At 40.4% G+C, this 11,152-nt stretch overlaps 1 long non-coding RNA gene across 1 annotated transcript; it reads left to right on the top strand.

Annotated features, from left to right (window-relative positions):
- Nucleotides 1-1,800: 1,800 nt before the first annotated feature.
- On the top strand, nucleotides 1,801-10,898 carry LOC116672592 (uncharacterized). The gene is made up of 3 exons (XR_004327596.1): nucleotides 1,801-1,877; nucleotides 7,670-7,730; nucleotides 10,543-10,898. It is a non-coding gene; the product is annotated as an uncharacterized LOC116672592 (long non-coding RNA).
- Nucleotides 10,899-11,152: the final 254 nt, after the last annotated feature.

Raw genomic sequence — 11,152 nt, 5'->3', positions numbered from 1 at the left:
ACATTAAACCAAGACTGGACTTGCTGTGCTCCAAACATACTACACATCCATCTCATTAGGTTAAATTCAAATTAAAGTAATGAGTAAATTATCGTAGAATAATGTTCTTGCTGTTGTGTAATTTTGTGTTGTCAACATGCTTGTTTTTGGATACGCCTATGGTTGCGCGAGTGGGGGGGGTCGCAATTCACTTTACACAGTTACTTTGGGGGTTGTGGGCTGAAAGTTTTGGGAAGCCCTGGTCTAGAGGTTAGAGACATTGTTTTCTCTTATAGTACAAATAATAATAATAATAATAATAATAATCTCAAACATCATCAAACTTCCCTATCAGGCAAATGGCATTGTACAATGATAGGGTAATGTCATTCATTTTCCCATTATTATAGCTCTATTTTGACCAGATATGAAAAACATGGAAATAATTCACACTGTCACAGAGTGACATGTTTCTTCATTACGATGAGCACACTGTAGTTTATTTTGACTGAATCTCACATACAGCATCCTGCTGCCATCCTGCTTCTCACTATTGCACCAAATGTGTATTAATTCACTGCTGAAAATAGTCCCCAACAACTACAAGTAAGCCAGGGGATTTAGTAGGAGTCACCTGTTCCTTTGTGTCTGGTCTCAGTGAAGTTTGAGCAGCAGCCGTTGATGCAATGTCAGGGGCTCTTAGGGGTCAGGGCAGGAATTATTAAACCGAGGGTGGCTGACAGAAGGAGCTGGCACTGGGAGCAAACAGATGTTGCAATCTAAAAGAAATACCCAACCTCTGAATTAAATATGAAGAGCGGGGGCAGCAAGAATAGAGAATGCTGGTGATTTTGTCTCTGCTTCTTGGCCAAGCTCAGTGCTTTTTTGCAAGTTAAAGCACCACTGATTGGTCATATGTTACTGTGACAAGAACCAGGTGAATTATCTTAAGGTATGCTGGTTTCTCAAAAAGGACTTGAGACATGTGACCAAAACCCATAAAAAAGTTCTAGGAAGCAGACAGCTGTTCGGAACATACTGTAGATTCATTATTCAGAAGCAGTGTGTCTCTGGACACAGCATGTTATGTCAAAGTGTTTTAAAGCATTTACGCCACAGCAGCTCAGTGATCAAATCTGTAAAAAAGAGAGGAATCTGACAGAATGTCCTCAGAACATTGTTTTACCACGAGTGTTTTGTTTCCCAGTCATTTTACACAGCTTCTCACTCGCAAGGAATCTGTCTGAATATTTGATGGAAGCAGAAACCGTTTCCGTCTTTACTAAGCGAATGAGGCTTCACTAAGACAGGTTTTCTCATCAAAAAAAGCTTCTTTTTTCTTTTTTACCAAGAGTCCAATTGTTCTAAAATCATTCCAGTGAAATATAGTGGTGGATCTGTATTTTACTTATCCCATGTAATCTTAAAACTTTGTGTATTAAAATGTTGTTTTGCAATAAGCTATTGCAAAAATCCATCCATTTTTGCCTCTTTGCTGTAGTTTGAACTAGGAGTGTGTAATATGAATAAAATCTATGACGGTATATGTATCATAATATTGATATACTGTATATCATTAGTGGAGGTGTAACTGTACACAATTGATGGTTTGGTAAAGTACATTCATTTTCATTATTTTTAACAGGCTGTAGTAGTGTAAAAAACAGACAAAATTCTCTTGCTGGGGACTAATGTAGCTTATTGCCCACTGGCAACTGGTAAATGCACTTCTTTTTAACAATTTATTATCTTAAAAAAACATGATGAATTTGAGCCTTAAATTCACATCTGCATATCTCTGTCTGTTTATCTTTTTAAAGTGGATGGCCTTCTGCCAGTTAGGCCTGGCTCCGAGTGCTGCAGTGTCAACACTGAAGAGTGAGCGCCAGAGGGGTGATGTAAGTATTGATACACTCCTTGAAATCACTTTGTCACCACCAGAGATGCCAAGCTGCTAGAGCAACACAATAGCAGAAAGATGATTGTGAATTCTTGGCAGAGAGTTGAGGGATGCCATTAAAAAGGCAAATGTTATTAATTTTCAGTGAGAACGCGCTCTTCTTGGCAATTGTCAGCGAGGTCGGGCTAAAGGGATGTGACACAGAAATTATTCTTCCTCCTGGCGTCTAATGTGACTCGTCACTCTGAGGAAATATCTGGGAGACGAGGACTCTGACAAAAGCGCTCTCATCTAATAGACTAACTATTTGTTAAGGGCTCATGTGGTGGAGATCTGTCTCAATAGTGCTAAGTGATCAATTGCTTAAACACCTCAGATCACTTGTGATTCAACACAAACAAGTGTTTTATCTCAAATTGTCACAGAGGTCCTTATCACATTTGTATGAAAGGAAGGAACAATAGCAATTTAAAACAATCAGGGAAGCGTAAAGTAGAGATGCACTACATTCTCTTATGGGCCTCATTTTAAAACTGTGAATTTCCTGAAATGTGTCCGTGGTTGTCAGGGTGTTCTTTAAACTTGTTTGAACTGAGACAAACCCCCCTGTGGAGTGACATTTTCCAGGTGACACAATAGCCACACTTTATCCCAACCCCTTCATAAACACTTTGACCGCTGCCTTTGTCTCTTCCTGTAGACGTACTAACAACAAAGGACAGCACACATGCCACACTAAAGGTTATGTCTTTATCCATTTCATGCAGTTTCAGATAAATGTTTTTACAAATGAATAAGTACAGTATAATAAATGGTAAATGTTGGCTAGAACTAATTGAATAAATGGAATCCTACCAGTCAGCCATTACTAAAGGCACAGTTGGGTTTTGATGAATTTTGCTTTATTTCCTACATAATTAAAGTTTGACTAATTTATGCTTTTTCATGCCTCTACATGCAGTTGATTTTGCATCTTCCAATTTATCCAAGCTTAATTACTGGATGCTTATGGTGACAATTTGATTGATTAGTAGAGTCCTCTTTATGTCCACCTCGTGAAAGTAAGTTCAATATTCACTCTTTTTTGAGTTTAATTTTTGATCTCACCAACTCCTTAGTGAATTATTTCAATGAAAAAAGAATGTATGTGCTTGTGAAAACATTTGTTTTGATAAATTGCTAAGTGTTAAAACCTCTTTCACTATACTTTTAATCTGCACACGGACATAAAAACCCGGTTTTACTTATGGAAATAAGAAATTGTAAAATTCTTCCGGTTTTTTGTTCTTTTAAAAAGTCATGTTATAAGTCATCAGAGATAACAATTGCTTAGACCCTTCTTGCTTGTAATCTTGGTTTAGTCCTTGGCTTGTATGTCCTCCTCATGAAATAACTATCCCACTACTACATGCTGGCAGGACGGGCTACTGCACACAATGCTGTAGTTTACTATGTGAGAAAACGGCTCATGTTCTTGTATCCCATTACCACGACCACCTTGAGATAAATGGCTCTTTCTCCCCTCTGCCATAAGGTTTTATATCAAACGACATGTGTTGAGTATCTGACCGTGGGTTATATTGTTTCAGTGGAAATAAAACAATCACTTCTGGAGCTGTTTCTGGGCGCATGCCTGTGGTGTGTATCTGCTGGCCCACCTATACACACACTGTTTATAGGTGTAAGGAAGAGGACAGTGGCAGGTGACAGGTTAACTTTGCTGTGTAAATTCCTGGGCCGTGTATGATGTAGCCTGTGATCCTGCAGTCCCTGATTAGATCTGAGCTAGTAAATATCCTGTGATTAATCAAAAGGGCTTGTTCTGCGTGTAGCGTCCCTGTGTCACCTTCACAGCTGGGGAGCAGGGCTGTCTTGTTTACCACACTCCACCTCCATCTCCTCAGACTCCATCCTTATTTCCTCACAGCTCACAGAGGGCCAACATATAAGGCTTGTGCAAAACCCAATGCTGTGAACACGGTTTGCATTGTAAATTATATGCTGTGGCAGATTTTGGCAAAATAATTGCTTGATGTCATAGAGTGTCCCTCTGTCTTATTTTGTTACACATTTATGTAAAGGATAAATGTAAAACAAAAAGACTGGTGATATTCTATTTGTGCTTGAGTGCTACAGGAAGGGTAGGGAAGTTGTGAAAGTGCTGCGAGATGGACTTACACATTGAAGACTTGGGTCTTTTTTTTATGGGATAGGTTGACAATAAGAAATATAGACTTCATGCCAGGCTTATCCTTTTGATTACAAAATAATTAGCACTCAAACAGAGAATATCCCATAGAAACAGCTTTGCTACAGGCTCGTAACATCATGAAACATGTTAAAATGAAGGCCAACATGATAATGGGTGATTATAGTAATTAATAGACTGAACTAATTAAGAGAGAGAGAGAGAGACATTTCTAATTAACCACCCTGCTCTGCTGGCTTACAGTAGCCGTAAAATTGTCTGACAACTGGTGTAATTTCAGTTACTTTCTGTTTGTTAAAGAACTCCTGTGTGATGTTTGCTATATTTTCAGACACTTTTTTTTATTTATTCCAAGAACAGTTCACTTGGAAAATGCATTCTGATGTCCTGACTTGTCAACACATTCTTGTCTGCAGTGCATGATTTAGCTGATTGCTGCCCCCCTTTTCATGATGACCATTTGACTGTCATTTGAAGACTGTGTAAGGGACATGCATGTCATGTTAATAAAGACACCAAACCACACATATCCCTCCACCATAGAACAAAGTCCGGACCTGTCCAGGATTATAGATCTCTAATTGCTTTTGTGTGGTGGTGCAGCAGAATTGTGCTTCCCAGATGTCACCCCTGCCAAACCCGAGTGCACGTCACTGTCAATAGGCTTGAGAAATCTCCCTAACAAGCTTGTGATTACATAAATCTACAGCCGCTCTAGATATTGCACCGAAGAGACTGAACAACTTTCAAGGAGACTTCATTTTTGATGTTCCAGAGCTTGATTGCATTTTTAAAAAAAAAATAAAAAAAAATCATAACCCACTATACTGGGAATGTGTCCAAACAGTCTAGGTTTGCTAATTTTGTCATTGTCAATTTGATAGCGTGGCCGTGAGAACGGCCGGCGATGGAATGAAGTTCTTGAGTGCTTTGCAGAGGGGCGTGAGTGGGTTTGACAGGTCCAGTGAAATATGCTCAGCTGTACCTTTTTCCATTACAAGAGCAGGGACCAGAAATGCAAATCTGGGGTCCTCTCTCGGGAGGTTGTTAGAAAAGTGACATATCAAACAACTGGCTTCAAGTGGCAGCCAAAATCTTACATTATTGCTACATCAGTGCTTTCATATCTTAATGCCTGATATTATTACTATGGCTTTTCAAACGCATATTTTCAATAAAGAGCTGTTTTGTTTTGAGCAACCCTCTAAAGCCATTGTTTAGATGGTCGTAGCGCTCACATCCATGTTTAATATGGCAGAAATCCTTGATCATCAGAATAGTAGTCACATCCAAAGAAGAGTGACTGATAGACTGGGTCTGTCTCATGGCCTTCTCTGAAGAGTTGATGAATTGGCTTAATGGTGAGTAGACCAGAGAGCCACGCCAAAGGGGGGTGGAGGGGACATTAAATGACATGGTTTTATAGCCTATCAGCATTGTCATACCGCCGCTGTAATTTCAGCCTCCTTTTTTTTCTGCACCATAACGCGTGTTAGATGTTAGGCCCTAAGCTTGGTTAAACACACAACTCTTTCACACCCGCTACCTCATGATGCTGTGTGTCATCACCTGTAAATAACGTTGACATGCTGAAGCTCTAACCATGAGAACCAACACTCTAAAGTTAGACCTTTCTTGGCACCATATGTTTATTGTAATTTTAGTGATGGCAATGGAATCTAGACCCTGATCACTTAACTTTTAATCAATCAATGCTGAGCTAGCATTAAGCTCAAAGAACCACTGTGCCTAAGGCCAGCCTCAAAGAGCTCCTAGCGTGGCTGAAGACTCTTAGTCTTGTTAATTTGAGGCAAAGAAGCCAAAAAGGTAATACATTCTTGGGATTTGTCCATAACTGTGTGATGTTGCATATAATGAAATTATGTTTATTTGAACCCACTCCAACATGCGCACCAGAAGCCGTAAGCACTGAGACCCATTAGGCTTGCGTATTTACCAGCCTGTTTTCAACACAACTCATTATTTGTGATAAATTAGCAGGCAGATTAAAGTGATATGCCCTAATTTGTAAATGAATGGGGTGCACCTGTCAGTGGGACTCATTTACCAATAACGACCATCCACTGAATAAGTAACGACCTTTCTAATTTCAGTTGACTTCCTAAAGGTTTAGTGTGTAACGTGTTTGTTGTTCATTATGACAATCGGTGTTGCCCGTTCACAAACTTACCTTTTTCATGAATATGTATTTCTATTTGCTTGAAATTTTACATTTTCATTTTCATGAACTGGGGTATATGCTCCATATTCATGCGCCATCTTGAAATACGTTAGCCGATAAGGGGCATACAGGATATACTGCTCCGACTTTTGTGTATTCGCTGTCAAATGTTAAACTCACAAGTGCGGCTAATCTGCTAAGGGTTATTGTCGCTTAGGAACAGGATTCTTCCTCTTTGCTCAGTTAAAAAAAAAAAAAAGGGTATTGAAAAGAGCAAAAGACCGTCTTTTCGAAGCGCAAAAGCTACCGTAGCTGTACTACATGCTTGGAACTGCGTGGCGCGCGCGAGTTGATTGCGATCAATGATCTCAACACTAGATGGAAGAAATTCCTACACATTGGACCTTTAACCATCTGGTTTGTATTATTCTGCAATTTCCTTTTGCTGCGGATTGATTTTTGCAGACCTGTTTGCCATTCCTCCCTTTTATATTTAGTTGGTTGTCAGGCGAATACAGCTGAAACTATTACTGTAGTTGACTAATTGACTACTTAATTGACAGAGAATTAATCCACAACCATTATGATTACTGATTGATCCTAATTTTTTTTGTTAAGCAAATGTAAGGAGAATAGGCAATTTGATTATGTCTCCTTGGGTTCTGGGAACTTATGATAGGTCATTTTTTTCACAATGGTTTATAGTAATTAAAATAATCATAAATTAGAGCCCTTCTTAAATATTCTGTATCCAGAATCAAACAATTTTGAGAAGAACAGTGAAAACATACTGTACATCTGACACATTTGAGCACAATTTTACACTCTTTTATACGGAACATAGAAAGTGTGGAACTAATAAATTCTGAGAGACCAGCAGGAGAAGGAGCAGCAGCAGGGCGGGTTTCCCATTAACAGATACTGCCCTGTAACTTTACATGCCCTAACAGTAATACAAGACAAGGGGGTATATGACCTTCAGCCATTAAACCATCCTGTTAATTGTCTAATAATAAAATGTTTTTATTGTGCAAAGACCCTTTAGTATAATTGAATTTCACTCTGCTTTTCACTCATCTTATTTTTATTTCTCTCTTTTTGCTGAGGCTGTGAAGTCTTGCCATTACTGGTTATGACAGTATGGGATTGGTTTTACAGGATTGTCGCTCTAACTAAGCTTTGTCCGTTCATCTACCTCCCCATTCTTCTCCCTGCTAACGTAACATTTAAACCACTCTCATTACAGCACAGATTACAGAGGCCTATTGGTCCTCATTAGCACCCACTGATCCCTGGCTGGGCCCATGTCCTAACATCTTTTAATTAGCATTCTGGAAATCTAATCAATGTAATAGCTCAGAATATTCTCCCCTTTTGCACTTACTACTTTTTATTCCAGGATGTTCTTGGCTGGAAGACTCTAAGGCTAATAGAACAAGGCCTTTTTATGAGCCTGCCAGGTATGTTACATGAGGGCTGAGGAGACCTTGTTATTTGTAGTTGAAAAGCAAACTGGATCACTGAGTAGATTTAACTGCACTCTGTGAACTTTGATCAAACAAATGATATCTTAAAACACAAATTTTACATCTGAGATGTAATAATTGTGGTTTTTTAAAGTATGTGAGCAGTAATAAGGTTGCAGTGCTGCAGAAGAACATAAAAAGCTTTATATAACCCCTAGTAACAGATGTAAATGGAGGGCTGTGAGTTTTTCTCTAAATGCCATGTAAAGCCTTCAGTCCCCAGCCAGGCTCTGTGGTGTGATATAAAGTGAAAGCCAAGGCGGGGTTTGGCACTGGACGGCCATTTTGTGTCTGGTCTGATGCATGGTTTCTCTGGGTGTCACTTTGACTACTTATCAGAGTCAGTGGTGGCGGCGAGCAAAGCTGCAGGTCTTATTAGAGCATGTTACTGCAACAGTAGCAGGGTGAGCAGAAAAAAACTGTTTTTGTTTTTTAAAGCGTACAGAGGTTACAGCATAAAAATTGTATGTATAGATTATTAAATTATTTTGTTTCCACTATAAGTGTAATATCTTAAAAACGCAGATACCAAGATCTGTTTTATTTGCCCATCATAAAGTAAAGGATGACTGCTATTAGGCCATTGTGACTAGCATCCATGTGAGAGAGAGCAGTCTATGCCAGCCTAGTATTCATACACCTTTGTGTACAGTAAAGTGCTGTTTCTATGCCAGGTATCCAGGGCAGACATTTTGGCACAGCTTTGGCAGTACAGACAATGACGCCAGGGTGTGATGGGACACAGACCTGCCATTTCCCAGCAGCACTGGCATGCCTCTCACTGTAGAATGATGAATGGTTACACACATTTGTTCATGCGCACACATGACACATACACACTCCACTCATATACACGCACACGTGCAAAAACATACAGGCAACCCACTTGGTCAGGTCAACCAGGCTTTGGCATTGCATCACACACACAAAGACAGACAGGCGTCCTTACTGTAGCGCTGCATTATTCAGAGCCAGGTGTAGGAGGAAGGGGGAATAAGGTTGTGTTTATTAGCTGCTCCCTTGGTGTTCTCTAAATTGCCTTGTTTGCTCGGCACAAGCACACAAACAGATGCTGTCCTCTCTGCTCTGGGTAATTCTCGGGGTCTCTGGGTATTTAGTGAAAGGCCTACTGCACCACACACACAGCCTCATTTGTGCTTGTGCATACAGTCTACGCATACAAACACACACATCAAGCTGCGCTACTTGAAAAACACATTTGCGCACTAATTTTGCGCTGACATTCAGGAGTACGGTGTGATTCATGCAAAGAAGAAGACATTGTCTATCTACATAAGTAATTGGACTACCCCACAGTCCCTAACCCTCTCAGCGACACAATTTCATTCTTATTAAGAAAATCTGCATTTAGGTAGGACCAATGCTATCAGTCGAAATTAATCTGCTTTGACTGATCCCTAATGTGACCACAGTCATCGAGTAATTATAGTCTGGATGGCTGTGCACCAGCCTCATAACCACTGTCCGCCTCCTCCTATTCCCCCCCCCCCAAGAAGAGCTAGTCTTGGTGTGTGAATCCCTCGGCAGCGGGTTACAGTGGGTATGGCAGGCATGTCATTTAGTGCTTGATCAGTGAGTCTTGATTAGCCTGCCCTGTATTATTGTGATTAACGTCCACCCAGTGGACGACTGTCCTGTTGTCACCAGTGATACCATCTGAGATCTTGAGACTCTGGGATAAGGGCTAGTTGAAGGACCTGGTAGTATTGCAGCACAAAACTGCTCACTCTGATGGCTGCTTTTCTAAAATGCACACACACTTTAACTTCTTTCCTGTCACTCCCAAAATCTAATGCATGTAACAAGTGCAGCGCTCTTTCCATAATGCAGCTATGTTTTGTCTGTGTGTCTGCTCAAATTAGTTAACCCACTACCTCTTCTGCAGCCTGCGTGTTGCATAGTATTTCCATCAGGCTACATGCTTTATGTCTCTGAATGCACTGAAATCCAGAACCACATCTTTCCACAGTCCTCTGTTTCCCTCTTTAATCTCACACCTCCTCGACCAACAAAGTCGATTTGACTGCTGTATATTTTGACTGATTATAGTAACAAAGGCAGTCCAAGAGAATATGCACATTTTCAGTGTACGTCAAAGTAAATCACAGCGATGCTGCGCGCTGACCCCCGTCTCTTCTCCTCAGACAATCGGTCGCTTACACTGAGGGAGCTTTTGTAAACAGGCCTGTGGTTCAAACTGGTTGATGGCTCACTGCTACAACACACAGGACAAAGAAAGATGTCCAGGGGAAATTAGGGGCTCAGTTTAAATGGAGGACTTTATCCTAGAGTGTGCCAAAGAACAAGACCACCTATAGTTTGAGAAAAAAAATTATGCAAAAATGTTGCACTTGAGAAGCAGAGATGAGACTTTCCGTCAATGCATCTATATCCAACTTTAAAAAGAAGTACATACAAATGTGTTTTTTAAATTTTGAAATATTTGTGATGCTGGATTTAGGTATTCTATAAAGATCAGAGTTTATTTCCAAAATATGTGGTTATTTTTTGTTGATGTAGCTTTTTGTCCATGTATGTGTGTGTCATTCCTTTGTAATTACTCGCCTAAACTCAGACTCCCTTCTCATGGCTCATGTGCATCCGCCGGTGGAAAATAGTCAGTTTTGATTACAAAGTAAATGCTGTAGCATCAGACAGGGGGGTTACATGCTGATATGCATTCTATCAGGATGATTTATGCAAATTATGCACATTATTCCCGCAGGAATCTCTCTTCTGAAAGTGCCAGGATAAATTGCCGGAAATTAGCCATAAAATTCACTGTGCAGGGAGTGTGAGGTGAAGGCCGCCGAGGAGCCAAGGACATTGGGCCGCCGTGGTTACGCTTGGCCTGGCCTGCCTCCCCCATGCTTGGCATTCATGGCTGTTAAAGACCTCTGCTCAGACAGATACACTGAAGCCTCGAGTAGCACTCAGCACATCAGGAAGATCAGCCAAGCAAGTGTTACACTAACGGCCACGGTTTCATGGTCTAGTAACATGACAGATTTTCAGCAGAGGGTAGCTGATCGTTTTTTTTTTTCTCTTTCCAAATTTTAGATTGATATCCACTGTATTATTCTACATTGTCAAATGACCTCAAAACCAGTCAGTGTTTGGGTTTTTATGTCTTTTTATGCCTTTGTTTACAATACAGTTAACCTTGGCTGTAGTGCATTTTAATCTTCAGATTAGACTCTAATCAGAAACCTGTCCAGCAATCAGGAAATGAATAGTTGTTTGAACAACACGTAAACAAGTAGCTGTCGGAATCGGCGTGTGTGTGTGTGCGTGTGTGTGCGTGCGTGCGTGCGTGCGTGCGTGCGTGCGTGCGT

This window comes from Etheostoma spectabile, chromosome 22 (genome assembly GCF_008692095.1).
Source record: "Etheostoma spectabile isolate EspeVRDwgs_2016 chromosome 22, UIUC_Espe_1.0, whole genome shotgun sequence".
NCBI classification, from domain to species: domain Eukaryota; kingdom Metazoa; phylum Chordata; class Actinopteri; order Perciformes; family Percidae; genus Etheostoma; species Etheostoma spectabile.
The sequence above is the reverse complement of the archived record's forward strand: the minus strand, read 5'-3'. Positions and strand labels throughout refer to the sequence as shown.